The 15,064-nt window shown below is 46.8% G+C and overlaps 1 long non-coding RNA gene across 1 annotated transcript; it reads right to left on the reverse strand.

Annotated features, from left to right (window-relative positions):
* Nucleotides 1–3,181: 3,181 nt before the first annotated feature.
* LOC136355710 (uncharacterized) lies at nucleotides 3,182–5,689 on the reverse strand. The gene is made up of 2 exons (XR_010739989.1): nucleotides 3,799–5,689; nucleotides 3,182–3,579 (listed from the first exon to the last, which is right to left on the reverse strand). It is a non-coding gene; the product is annotated as an uncharacterized lncRNA (long non-coding RNA).
* Between the last annotated feature and the right edge of the window lie 9,375 nt (nucleotides 5,690–15,064).

The raw sequence follows: 15,064 nt of genomic DNA on the forward strand, positions 1-15,064 counted from the left end.
ACGGACGGTCAAACATTGGACACGGAAACTAGGGTTTGTCTTTTTTTGGGACGGAGGGAGTACGTCTTAATTTCACGTGAAAAAAAATAATGCGGGATTCATGATATATCAATCGATCAACTAAGCTAGATCTGTTTGGCAAATAATGTAATGGTTAATCAGCGAGTAACAATAATTAACTAATATTCTTTCTCTTCATTCCACAATATATTTATCTTTAGGGCTTTTCAGTGGAGAGGTGAAATTAAATGAGGAATAATTGTGATCGATTGAGATTAAAAGTAGGTAGAGAAATAGATATAATTCAAAACAAAATGCAAATGGTAGGAGAAATTGTATTTTGTAATGGAGGAAGTACACCCATTAGCTATGTGTATTTTAGATAATGGGAAGCCGGTCCTTCGCTTTTAACAGACAACCAGTTATTACAGAGCTTGAATAACATAAGTCTAAATTAATCATGCATCCCTAATTATGGCATGAGAAGCATAAAAGGCACCAACAAGAATCATATATAGTGCTCCCTCCGTTCTAGTATATTTGACGTTTTACTTTCTGTCCATTGTCTCATAATGCGTTTTAGCAAGGAGCGTAGACATGAGGCCGGCGCAGCAGTGTACGATTCAAATTTTACTAATCGGGTTATCATGAACAGAAGCTCATCTATGATTCCACCGTGGCAGGAACGGCAGGTATATTTTTGGTTTGAAATGACTACTTATCATGGTTATTCAAAGTGATTAGTACTCCAATTAGAGCTATATGGTAATTTTTTATCTAAGCTTAGTTTGACTCAACTATGCTAGAACGTCCAGTCTACTGGGCAAGAGGAAGTATATCCCTAAGCTGTGTGCATAGCCGTTGGAATGAAATGGTAAAAGCGTGGAATGCAAAGGGCTGACATTGGTGTGTCAGGCAGAGCCGAGGTGAGGGACGCAGGGAACATGGATACCCACAGGGAGTCGACAAGGGGGTCTCGGTCGACAAGCGCTGAAGCGCGGAAGCAAAGGGGGAAACGGGCGAGCAGAGGGGGACAAGCGCAACGGGCCGCGCCTCTCTCGCTCGCTCCGCTCCGTATCGCGGTCCATCTCAATCAGCATCCGCGCCGCGCATCGCATCGCATCGCTGGGTTTGTTGGATAGCGACCGCCCCGCGAATCTGCCCGATAGCGGCGTGCGTGCGTGCGTGCACGGGCGCCCCACGCACACCCCCATCGACCCGTACGTACGTGTCGTTGATACGCTTCTGCTACGTATGCCGCCGCCCGCGCGCGCGCGGCTCGCTCACCTACGCGCCCCGCGCGCCGCGCGCTGCGCCTTGCCTTCTACACGACGAGTCGACGACGACGGATCGGATCGTACGCCAGTAAGGTAGACAGCGCGCGCGCAACACGGCGACATGCCGGCTAAACCTGAACCCCGGATCGGTCCTTCCCCGCGCGACCGCGGGAGTACGTACTACGCGGCGCCCCTGGTTGGCGGTGGGCGCGTACGTACGGTGGCTCGGCAGGATATATGCATGCATGGGATGGGAGGAGGATCTTTTGTTGGGATTTTTATTTGAATCAAAGAAGGCCTTATTACACCCACCATGAACAGTCACACGCTTTCTTTTTCTTTTTTTAACGAATCGGCGAGCCGCTAATTTCATTAAATATAGTAGAAAAAAACTGTACAGTGTAAAGGAAAAGAAAAAAACTCAGGACCTTTGGCCCTAGTCAACTAAGGAACAAGCCAATTTTTCAAATGATGCGCGCCTGCTAAGGCCCATGTCTTGGTCTCTTCCTTGATTTTTGTCACAAGACCATTCGGTGGGAGCTCCTTATGCTGGAATGTTCTGCGAATTCTTTCGTTCCAACAGTCACACGTTTTTCATCATGCACATGTTTTTGATCAACAGTCACACGTTTTTCATCCTGCGCATGTTTTTGATCAAGATTAGAGGCTAGTGTGTCGGGGAGATTGAGACCGAGAGAAAGATCATCAATTTACTCTAGGGCTGAGCTCCCCTTTTTTTTTTTATCTTTGCGTTGAAGGGAATTGTGGGCAGCTCCAAAAGAAACGAATTTGGGCACCACCAATCACGACGTGTAGTTAAGTGCGTAAAATTTTAACGCAAATTAAATCGCAATGATCGTGCGTAGATAATGGGTGGAAACGGTCCTTCGCGTGGTCTTTCCTCACTGAGAGATCAAATTTCCAAGACCCGGAACTTCTCTAAGGCCTAGCCCAGCTAAATTAACACATCTCGGTAGCAATTTCATCTACTTGAAACAAAGTCATTGGAGTACTGTTGCAAATTATCATTTGATTACAATGATAAATTAAATATTTTGAGAAATAAACCGAACAAGTGGTTTAACCAATGCAACGCAAAGCAAACAATCCAATGAAGTAACTATAAAATGGGTTACATGTATGATGTAGAGAGTACTAGTGTACTACCACACATCTAAATTTGAATCCCAAATGAGATTGAGCCCGGCCGCTAGCTGCATGCCTGCAAGCAGCACTAGGAGTAGGAAAACAAAATCTCGTTTGTTTTGCCCAATTGGCAGCCGTATCAAACTTTGGTACTGTTTAGGGGAGCTTGTCCCAGCTACAGCTTTTATCAAAAACTGCTTCTGCAAGAAGCTGCCCTAAACAGTCCACAGCTTCTTTACAGATTCTGAAAAATAAACTAAAAAGTCAGAAGCTGGAGAAGCTAGGTTTCAGAGCTTTTTCAGATTCTTAGAAGCTGACTACCAAACAGCTGCTTCTCAGAATTTAAAGCTCCCCAAACATACCCTATATCCATGCAACCAATTCCAAAGTAAAAAAAGAAAAAGAAAAAATGCACCCATGGTCACGGGGGTCATGCAGCGAAGTGTGGTTAAAAAGCCAAGCCATATACTAGGTGCATGCATGCAGCAGCGAGGAGAGAAAGAGAGCGAGATTGAGAGAGAGACAGTAGGTGACCCACACCCAAGCGCCTTGGTCCACCACAGGGGAATACAGGGGAATCCGGCTCCCGGCCAAGCGCTGCCGGACAAACCCTCCCGTCCGTCTCACAAAGAAAGCCATCTCCTTCGCAAAGCAGCAAAAAACCCAGCCACACTGTACACAGAGATGTTGTCAGATGTGTTGCACGCAATCGCAATTTTTGTACTAGTAGCCAACAAGGCTTTGCAGCACACATCACGCACAAAAAGCTTACATACCATAGCTTCTCTCGACGTACATACAAGAGAGCATACATGCATATATACAATCCACGCAACATTTTTATATGCATTTTCCGTGCCCACTGGTGATCACCACACAAGCTAGCACAAATATATATTTTTTTAGAACACAATACAAACACAGTTGCTGATAGGGCGTGGGCACTCATTTCTATAAATGCACACACGTGCATCCTACTTCCTACTCCCATGAGTATCTAAAACTGGGCTAGCATATCTTGAGATTGACGAAGTCACCAAGCGCGTCTCGCTATCGACGGATGCGTCGTCTACAACTTGAAATAATGTGTCAAATTTAGGGCGTGTTTAGATCCAAAGTTTGGATCCAAACTTCAGTACTTTTCCATCACATCAACCTGTCATACACACATAACTTTTCAGTCACATCATCTCTAATTTTAACCAAAATCCAAATTTTTGATCCAACTAAATACAGCCTTAGAACTTAAATTTAGGTGGATTGGTTCTGCCACAAGAAATCTAACCATTTTAATTGCGCTCACTTCGCTATCCCAAAGATATTTGACAAGAGAGAGAAGGAGAATGAGAAGGGTCTCTCCCTCTCTTGGCCTCACCTCCTGACACAGTGCCAGCTATAGGGCTCACACTGTGTAGGGTTTTCACCTCATGCTTGGGGGCGTCGTCGCCGCTTTATTCCAATCCTTGTAGCCATGCGGCTTGTGCATGTATATATGGATGGATCGGGAAGCCGAGCTTCTGTGTGGCGCTAGCTTGATGAACGATGAGCTGCTACTACTACTACTTGTGGCAGCAGCAGTTGCTGCATGCTAGTAGCTTGGAGGAGCGTGCAATGTGCGCGCATGTGTGCCTGTGTGAGATTGGATGGGACGGGAGGGGAATAGGGCACTTTGAGGCAGAGCTCTCTCTATGCTTTGCTTTGCTTGCAGCTGCAGCTGCAGCTATTTATAGGGGCGAGCAACAAGAAGCTTGTCTTCCTCCCCATCCTGCACATCTCCAAAGCTCTCTTCTCACCAAACAGACATGTAGTACGAACGCCATTGTTCATCTTGTACTACTTTCTGTGTGTGTGTGTAGTTGTGTACTGTCTCTTCTTCTTCTTCTTCTTCTTCTTGTTTCTCCAGCTGCCATCTCCATCACAATGTCATGCCAGCTGAGCTCTTGGCTTTGGTGGAGTAGTAGTAGTTGTGTTGATGTACATATATAGGAGTTGTTGTTGTCTTCTCTTCTCTTCTCCAAGTGTTCTGGGCTTTGAGTCTAGCATTGGGGTGTGTGTGTGAGATGAGCACTGCAGTGTTGAAAGAAGGGAATACATGGCATATTGGCAAGGATGCAGAAGGTTTGGAAGCTGAAAAGCAAAAGAGAGGTGAAAAAAAGGGGATATGCCTGGCTCCCTGTATGCCACTCGCGTAGCTGCCAAACTCAGTTGAAACAACTGCCTTCTCCCGGCGAGATTCAGGCATTGTGTTCGTACGTTTGGCTCTACTGCGGATGGCGTGCGAGGAGCCAAGCATGACCGTCTCTCTCTGTCTCTATCTCTCTCTCATTGACTCATTGTGTGTGCTCACTTAAGATTACACGCTTAATTAAACCTGATAAACATGGATCATACGGTAGTTTATACTGCAGTTTTAGTAGTCTTATTAGTTCTTATTACAATTAGTCTCTTTTAATTAGTTATGCGCTTGGTTATGGTTTCTTATTAGTTTGATGAGTAGTTATGCTTAATACATATTGCATGCATTTTATTTTTCGCTTGTGTGTGACGCTGTCATGATTTGCAGTAAGTGAGCAAACCTGTGTATATAGTGTGTACTAATAGTTCTCTGGTTGATTACACATCTGCATGCAGTCACTTGGTGAGCAACTTCTCTGAAAAAAATTATTGACAGCCTAGCTAGTTTGTTTCATGTACTGTTTGCCACCTTTTTCTGATGCATGGTAGTGCTGACTGCTGACATAAATGCATGCATATACAATTGTTGTCATGGTTTTCTATCTTGATCTGATTAGGAGAGGTTAGATTATGGTAGATGCATGAGCTGACCTGTGTGTACGATTGATATCATGGTCTTATATCTTGATTTCAAGTGACTGATCATGCATGCCAATTGATTACGCAATTATGCATGTGTATATGTATGTATTAGTTTCAGATCCTTGGCGTTTGATGGAGTGCTCTCTTAATTCTTAATTTTGTCTTGCCCATCTTAGAGAGTTCGAGATGAGATGGTAGATTGTTCAGCCCTATATAATATAGGACTGTATATCTTATCTGTAGGGTTTATTTGTAGTTGTTGGTCATTTGGCATATATATATATATATGAGTGTATGAAGGTGGTCAGTTGGTGTCATATAATTATGTATATAGGTTTTATAAATTTAGAAATAATTCATCAATTAATTTACCTTATATTTCATACTTATAACATATTTAATGTAATAAGTTGCAACGATAACGAACGAATATGATGCTAGTCCAAGAAAATATATATAATACCTGCATTTCAGAAAATCTTGAGCCTTTCTTCTTTTTTCCTTTTGGGCTGCGCTTGGACTCGTTTGCTCTTTGGGCCTAGTCAATTGGGCTGGGAATTTTCAGGCCCTGGAGGGGCCCGTTTAATTTCTCCAACACCTGCAGTACATAATGCGTACTCTGTCAATTATGTACAAAATTATCTAAAATTAACTACAAAATTATGTACTAATAAACTTAGCTTCGGTCATAAGCTTAAAAGGCAAATTAATGATGGAAAACTAAACTTATATTTTTAAATAAAAATCCTGCGCTTCCCACAACTTGCAGTCACGGTCAACACGAAACGAATATCCCCAAAACACAAACAAGTTACAAGTCCTTAAACTGGAGTAATACTCAAGGAAAAGGAGATGTCAGTCACGGTCACAGCCTCACAGGAAAACGATCCCAACTCCGACTCACGCTCACGGCTCATGTTGTTGCGGTGTTCTCAACGACGAAATTCCCTTATCAACTCGGATTCTTTCTTCTGAAACTGAAACGGACATCTGCACACAGCGCCGATCGAGTTCGAATCCTACACCCGTATCCACCCCCTATATACGCAGCGCTCCTCGCCGCCTTGAACCTCACAGCGAAACCTGATCACCACCCCACCAACCAGAGTTCACCACGATCGCTTCGATACTTCGATCTACGCACGAGCGCCGCAGCCGAGAACTCAGGCTCACGCACGCAGCAGCCGCCGCTGAGGAGGAGGAGAGCGCAGCGCCGGCCATGGAGGACTGGGTCGTTCTCAGCGACAGCGACGGCGACAGCGTGGAGCTCCACGACGGCAGCGACGTCGGCGGCTCCGACAGCGAGAGCGGCTTCGCGGTCGTGTAGGTCCGCGGCCGTGCCGCTGCGGCCGTCGGCGCCGACACGCCGGCGGCGCTGCCGCACACGACGATCGCCGTGGAGGCCGTGCCACTGCAACCTTCGCCTTCGCCGCCGGGGTTCTTTAAGACCGTCTCGTACCGCCAGGCGTTCTCGGGAAAGCTTCCGAGCTCGTCGCAGCTTCTTCTCACGCTCCGGTGCTCGACGCAGCCGAAGAGGACAAGGAGGACATTACCCGAGGTGTCTCCGGCGATCGCCGGAGGTGAGCACGAGAACGCCGAGATATCTGACGTGGCAGAGAGAAACAATGACCACGTCGACTCCAACATCGCCGCCGCCGAGGACACGACCTTCTCCGGCGAGGAGGACTTGGATGATGAGACCAACGATGACATTGAATGCTTTGATGAGGAGGACGGAATCTGTGAGAACCCCGATGATGAAATCTTTGACGACGAGGAAGAATTGGATGATGATGATGAGAGCCTCGACGACGATGACATTGAATGCTATGATGTAGAGGACAAGATCTGCGAGGAGAACCCAGATGATGAAATCTTCGATGATGAGGAAGAAATCGACTGTGAGGAGGACCTGGATGATGATGATGATGATTGTGAGAGCCTCGACGACGATAACATTGAATGCTTTGATGCAGAAGACATAATCTGTTTGGAAACCCGGACGATGAAATCTAGTACCAATATAGCCATGTAACATCGATCCCATGTGCAGCCTCATCTAATCATCGAATTATTCTGCATTTTACCCCTACTTTGGGTCGCTACCTTTTATGTTTTGCCCCCATATAATTTTGATTGCGTGTCAACACAATGTTGATCGTGGTTGTGCATATACTATCAGTTATTCAACTTCACATCTAGCACCTGCCTAGTTGTCTTTGGACCCTATGTATATATACTGTGGCCTTGTTTAGTTGGGGAAAATTTTTGAGTTTGGTTGATGATGAGAGCCTTGACGACGATGACATTGAATGCTTCGATGCAGAGGACATAATTTGAGAGGAGAACCCGGACGATGAAATCATGTCCCACTTGTTAACCTAGCTAGTACCAATATAGCCACGTACATCCCATGTGCAGCTCCTGCAAAAAGAGACAAAAATAGTGATGTTATATCTCCAATCAAGTAGTTTACAGGCATACCCAGTTAGTGAAATTCTTTTTCAAAAAAGAAAAGGAACCCAGTTAGTAAATTATCACGAAGAAATTAGATGATAGACTATATATAGGTGCTTCTCATCGTCTGAGAAAGCTAGAATATTTGATGACAGTAGTTTTATGTGTGGTTTGGTGGCACCCGAGTTCTCAGTAGAGAACGATTGATCAAGCACCTTTCTTAGAAATTATCTGGATGCCTTCCACTCCTAGTAGGAGGGCAATGCAATTCTCAAACATTTCTCACCCAGCTACACTCAAGCACATCACAGCTTGTTGTTCTATCAGTGTACAACACGACAGCGTCTTCTTCTCTCACTTCTCAGTTATCAGGCATTAGACAAGGTATTTGATGAATCAGATTCAGAGGATAAGGTGAGAAGCAGCCATGAATGAGGCCATGTATATATAGAGAAGATGGCTGGCCTGTTGGCTGCATGTTAGTTGTCATTAGTTGTCAGAGATCGAAGAAGAGTTTAAGCAGAGTTGGTATAGGATCGAATTGATGAAAAAAGTTTCAGAAAAGAGCTAGCATTGTTGAAATTACAGTAACCGTTGCTCCTTTTATTTTGTGCTCGTTTTCCTTTTGGGCATGGCTAATTGGGCATTTTCATGCTATTTTAATTTCTCAAACACCCGAATAGCTGCATATGAATACTCTGCCAAAAGAACTGCAAATATTTTCTTTTTCTAAGAACTGTACATCCTTCTCTTCGTATTTGAGACGAACTCTAGTACTAAAAACATTCGTTAATGCTAGCTTTATCTGTGCAATCAACCACAAATGTTTACTCATCTCGCTACAAGTTTTTGCAACGACGAGATCATCCTGCTCAACCGTAGTTTCTTCCAATAATCCCAAAATGGCCGAGTCTAATCCAGCAAATCCCCAATCCTGATCAACTCGTCTAGTTATGAAAAAACAAGCTAAAACGTCTGTTCCAGAGTCTAGCTTGGATTCAAGAACTGAACCTGATCGGTAGTATGGACTGTATCATGCGATTGACTCCCAGCATCAATCAAGCTATAATGCTATATCCTCCTGCTAGGGCCACAAGGCATTTTGTACCTCAGATAGACGTTTGGTTCCGCGTTCCTGCATAGCATGACCTAGGAAACTGAAAACATCTAGTACTGACATGAACGGTCGGTAACCAAATTCCTAAACTCCATCAACCATCCTACCCTTGTGTAAGGGATTTAGTTGGTCCTGCATAAAAGAAAAATGATGTAATTACATCGTCAATCGAACAGTTCATAGGCAAAAAAGTTTAGTAAAATTATCAGACATGAACATAAGACAAACTAGAATCTTGGTGCTTCGATCGCTCCGGTTTTTTTGACGTGCTACTTACTATTACCATTCATGGAACATAATTTTTTTTCTTTTTGCATGCTGTTGCTTGAAAATTACGAATGCCCTTGAAGATGATGGTGTACACCAATACACCATACAAAAACCAAATTACTTCATCCCCAAAAGGTGCCAAATCGAAGTCTCCAATGAGTTTTTTGCACCATGTATGAAAGTTCAAAATTTTCAACATGATGAAATGCACTTCCAAATGCTGTTTGGCGACAAGGACACCCAATATTTAGTAGAGACAAATTGATCAAGTACCTTTCTCACAGATTCTCCAGATGCCTTGCATTCCTAAGGAGGCCAGTTGAAAACAAAGCCATTTCTCACACCAGCTGCAGTCGAGCATTACACTGCATTGTTGCTCTATCAGTGTACAAAGTGACAGTGTCTTCTTCTCTGGTATTGATGGATCAAATTCAGTGACCTCTAGAACCAGCCGTGTATATATAGAGAGAAGGCGAATGGCCTGCTGGCTGCATGTTAGCTGTCAGAGAACTCGTGTATGTGTCGAGGTCGCAATAACCTTGTTTGTTGTACAAATGTAATTGAGGCACCCTTTCTTCTTAATAAAAAATCGGACGTGTAAAGAACAGAGGTGCAAGCGTGGAGAACACCTCGGTGGGTGGTTTCGTGTTAATTCAGAAGCCTCAAAAACGGGCTGATCACAAGTACATGCATATATACAGCCGGCAGGGTTGTTGAGCTTATCTCCTAATACAGAGGGATAACAGCAAACTCTATCTAGAGCTAACAACCCTATCCAAACCATATGAAACAATATTTCACGTAAATCCTAACACTCCCCCTCAATCTCAACCTACCAGGTTCAGATTGTTTCTAAACATCTCCATCTGCCTTACTGTCAAGGTTTTGGTAAAGCCATCTGCAACTTGATCTTTAGATGAGACATACTCTACCTCAATGTCACACCCCAATCCGGCACCGCCGTACAACGGCACCTGATAGGAGCGTGTCGCAGGAAAAACGGCGCGAACCGCTTCCTACGAAACCGCGATCACAGTACCAGTCCCAGGACATAGTGCTGGTACCCACGGTGACAAATATGATTCATTGCAAAATCCTTAAAATAAATAGAGGACTTATTTACCTTAACTTAGGTTGCAGCTCAGGACAGCCTGAGAATACAACCGAAGACACTGACGAGAAAACACCAGCAACAGCAGCAGCAGCGGAACCAACGAACTAACACCCAACACCACAGGCGATGGCTGGGAACCAGGACGAAACCCTAATCTTCACTTCACTTCATCTTCAGCTTCAGGGCGGAGGAACTATATATATATTTATATAGAGCAAGGATGAGTACTTTCGTACTCAGCAAGTCACGGGAACTTAGGTGTTTAATGCAAGCTTGGAAGAGAGGCAAGGTTGTTTTGCAAATCCTTTGTTTGAAAACATTTTGGAATCACTAAGTGATTTATTTCTTTTTAAGTTTGGGTCGAGAGGAGACTTGCGTCTCGATTCGACTTAAGAGATGCTTTTCAACAACTCAAATGGTAATGTACTGACCCCCGGGTCAGATCATTACTTATCGGCTCCCAGAGCCATTTCACTTGATTAAGCGGCTCCCAGAGCCTTTTTCATTTTTGCGGACTCCCAAAGTTCAGCTGCCCAGCAGCAAAGCAATCCGCTTCCACTCGGGAAGCCTAGTCTATGATGCCCGCAGACATCCCGAATCACACAGATTCGTTTCTGACCACTCAGGTCATCCATCTGCCACTTAGGCTGATTCTGGTTACGATTCCCAATTCACAACAACTTTTCACAAAGCACAGGCAAACAAATCTACGCATCGGGAACCACCTCACATCCGCCCATGACCGTGGGCACGGCTGTTCGAACAGTTAGTTAACCTCTGCAGAGGGGTACACTTTACCCACAAGACACGAACTTACTCCAGACACTGGCCGGTGTTAGAGGTTTGCGACAAAGCCTTTCCAAAGCTAACTTTGGGTCACCTCATGCCACATAGAGGGTCTCCTTGACCAACATCGGGCCAACTCCGGCTTTCCTTTTAGGACTCCCGGATGCCTTCCTCTGTTTCGGACTCCCAGGATGCCTCTACCCCCACATCCCGGCTTTCCGCCTCTATTGACATACAAGATTTTCCAAAAGCAGCTAATTACTTAGCCAGGGTGTCCCATACCACCATGTGGTTGCACTTGTTATGCTTGATGAGTTTCCCAAAGGAATCGGTTCTTATATGCGAATACGGGACAGTGCCACCCAGGCACAGCACCTGCATCGCGAGTTTTCACAATTCATTTTATTTTCAAACACGCCGACACCACAGGTCGGGTTTTAAAGGCTTCTCAAACCCATTTCCCATATTATCGACAAACAATGGTGTATGTGGAATATTTGGTATACGCGCTTAGAGAGAACGAATACCGAGGTACCACAAGGGTGGAGCGACAAGGAATCAGGGTAGTACGACCTACAGGAATTAGTGCGACTACTAGGTAGGTCCGACGGTTTGGCACGCAAACCGAGGCCAAGCAAGTTGAGTGTATGATTCTAATAATGCAAGTTGCAAACAAAATAGTAATGATTTTTCAATTATAGGAGCAATTGGTCAAAGGGTGACTTGCCTTGCTCAAGGTCTTCACGAAGCTTCACGAATCTTCGAGAAAACCCGCGATCGACGAAAATCCGGTAACCGCAACTATACGCAAACAATAAAAAACCTAAACAAAAGACCAAAAGAAAGATCCTATTTAGACTAAATAATAGTTCCATTAGATAGATCTCAATTTTACGGAATTATTGGAAGTGGAACGGGGTCAATCGGTGTTACGGATCGGGAGATATGAATTTTGGAAGTTTAATTGGAATTTGTGGACAAAGGAAGATATTTGTGGAACAAGGGGAAATTGATTTATGAAATTTATAGAAATAATATTCTCAAGAATATTATTGACAGTCACGGACGTGCGGGACCAAGGGAAATGATTCATGGAATTTTGGAATAAAGAATTGATTTATGGAAAAGGAAATGGACGAGGGATGTATATTAGACTTTTTTGGGCGGCAAGGGCGCGGCCCGAGGGTTGAAGGAGGCTCGGCCGAGCCATTTGGGCCGGCGCAGGCACGGGAAAGGCGGCCCATTAGGGCGCGCGGAAGGGGGGGAGCGGTTCGGTGGACCGAGTGCACCTCGCGGGTTCCAGGTGGGGCCCGCTTGTCGGTGACACGGCCCACGGTGGGATGGGCGCATGCGAGGTGCGGCGCTAGGGTTTCGGGTGCACGTGGCTTAGGAGCGGTGCACCGGGTGGACGGATGGCGGCGGGCCCACGTGCAGCCGCACGGCTTGCCGTGGACCGCGCGCACGGGAGGGAAGACGGAGGGAGGGGGGCGGCTGACCGGCTTGGCCCGGTCAAAGCCGAGGTGGCGCCGACGTGGCGCCTACGTGGCAGCCATGCAGGCCGGCGGGAGAAGGAAGAAGGGGAGGCCGAGATGGACGGCGGACGGCGGGCGTGTTCACTGGAGCAAGCGCGACGGATTTGGTCTTCGGGGAGCACACCGGAGTGACGAGGGCATCGAGAAGGAGCGAGCCAACGGCTCAGATTCGCCGGAGGGAGTTCGACGTTGACGAATTGCGGCGGCGGCCGCCGGCGGTGGTAAAAGAGGGGATTTGTCGACAGGCAACGGGAGTCCGATTCAAAGCGGTGGGAGTATCTATGGTGGTCGGGAAGCCCATTTCTGGCATCGGATGGGGCAGAGCGACGCCATGGAGGTCCGGCGACGAGCGGTGGCCTCCGAGAGCGGGCGGCGACGGCGGCAAGCCTACGGCGAGCAGCGGCGGCAGTCGGGGCGGCGCCAGCTAGCTACTGGAAGGCTACTCGCACTACTGCCCGAAGCTAAGGGGAGGAGATGGAGCGAGGAAGGGGAACGGAAGGCTACCGTGTCGGGACGTGCGCTGGGAGATGGCCGACGGCGCGGGGCGAGCTCTTCGGCCTCAGGCCGGGGAAGGGGAGGAAGGAGGGTGCCCGGAGTCCTGCGTCACACGCCCACGCACGCACCGGTTCCCTCGGTGTTTGGCGACGGACGGCGACGGCAAGAACAGTGGGACGGCGGCAATGGCGTGGTCGAGGCGAGGAGCAAAACGCGATTGATTGGGATGGGGAGGGATCTCAGCTTGGGTTTTATAGGGTGGGGAAGGCGGTTTGGGGGAGGAACCGACATAGGGCGGTTGAGGGTGCAAGGATGGCGAGCTGGCGCGGTCAAGAACGCGGCTGGCGCTCACGGGCGGCAGAGGAGGTCCAGCTCGGGAGGGAAAAAGGAAAAGGGCAGGGTGGAAAGGAGGGGTTCGACCATGCCATTTTGGGGAGGGAGAGAAGGATGGGAGCGCGAGCTCTGGCTCCACGTTTTGGACGCAAGCGCACAGAGGTGGGGGCAAGCGGCAGGGCGGCATGGGCGGCTGCGTGGCGCAGGCTGCCAGGGCTGACGCGGCGGCGACCGGGCAGTCGGCCACGCGCGGGCGAGCGCGCGCGCGACGCGAGGGTGCGGCCGGATTTCGAACGGCGGCGGCGGGAAATCGGCGCCGGTGAGAGGGAGTTCGACGAGGGAGAGAGAGCGAGCGCCCTCGCTCAGAGCGGCGCACGCGCGAGGCACGCGAGGGAGGAAGGAGCGGCTGAGGGAGAGAGATGGGCCGAGGGAAAAAAAAAACGGCCCACAACAACCGAGGGAGGTAAATTAGACTTTTTCCGAGGAAATCGATTCGGAGGGATATGAGATTTGGAAATTGAATTTGGATTTCGAACTTGAGGCTTGGTCTGACAAAGCAGGGAGGAGTCAAGGGGAAGCACCCAAGCGAGAATTCGGTGTTTCTTTGGAGCAAAGTTATACTCGGCGGTCCGAGGGATTAGATGAGAGGGATTCAAGTGAGACCTATCTTTGGAGTTGGGACAATGGTATGGGATAGGTTCCAAAGGTAGATGGGTAGAGGGACGGATAGATTGATAGATAGATAGACAGCTGGTTAGTTAGATAGATAGGTAGATCGATACATAGACAGATAGATCGGCTGATGGGTAGATAAACGAATAGGAAGATCGATAGACAGATCGATGGATAGATAGTAGGTAGGCAGATTGATTAGAGAGAGGGAGAGAGAGATAGGGACGAAAGAATCGACGATTGATTTCAGGATGTTGATTTCAGAGACTTGAATCGGAATTGGAATCTTGAGGTGGTGGATTTTGATGGCGACGAAAGGGAACAACGATGGAGATTGAATTGAGATCCATGGCACAACTTAGACTCGCACACAAAGAACGAAATTTTCGCAATTAGGATTTTGCCGAATTAGTTTTTAATGTCACGCAAAAAGCGGAGCGTTACACCTCAAGTAACTTGTGAGCAACTCGTTCTCTAACAAAATGATAATCCACCTCTATATGCTTTGTTCTGGCATGAAAAACTGGATTTGCTGTTAAGTATTTAGCTCAAATATTATCACACCATACCTTAGCGGCTCTAGGCCCTTTTACACCAAGTTCCTGAAGTAATGTTTGTATCCACATAATTTCTGCTGTTGCATTTGCCAATGCCTTGTATTCAGCTTCAGTACTTGATCTAGAAACTGTAGCTTGTTTTCGTGCACTCCAAGATACAAGGTTGGGTCCTACAAAAACATCAAATCCTCTAGTGGATCTTCTGTCATCAAGACAGCCTGCCCAATCTGCATCAGTAAATGCACTAACAAGCAAAGAACTAGACTTGTTAATCTGTAGACCAAGTTTCACAGTATGTTTTATATACCTCAATATCCTTTTTACCGCTGCCCAATGATCTGTAGTTGGAGCATGTAAATACTGACATACCTTGTTTACTGAAAATGATATATCCGGTCTTGTCAATGTCAAATACTGCAATGCTCCAACTATGCTGCGGTACTGAGTGCTATCATTGGGACCAAGGAGAGCTCCCCCTTGACTTGACAACT

This window comes from Oryza sativa, chromosome 3 (assembly GCF_034140825.1).
Source record: "Oryza sativa Japonica Group chromosome 3, ASM3414082v1".
NCBI lineage: Eukaryota > Viridiplantae > Streptophyta > Magnoliopsida > Poales > Poaceae > Oryza > Oryza sativa.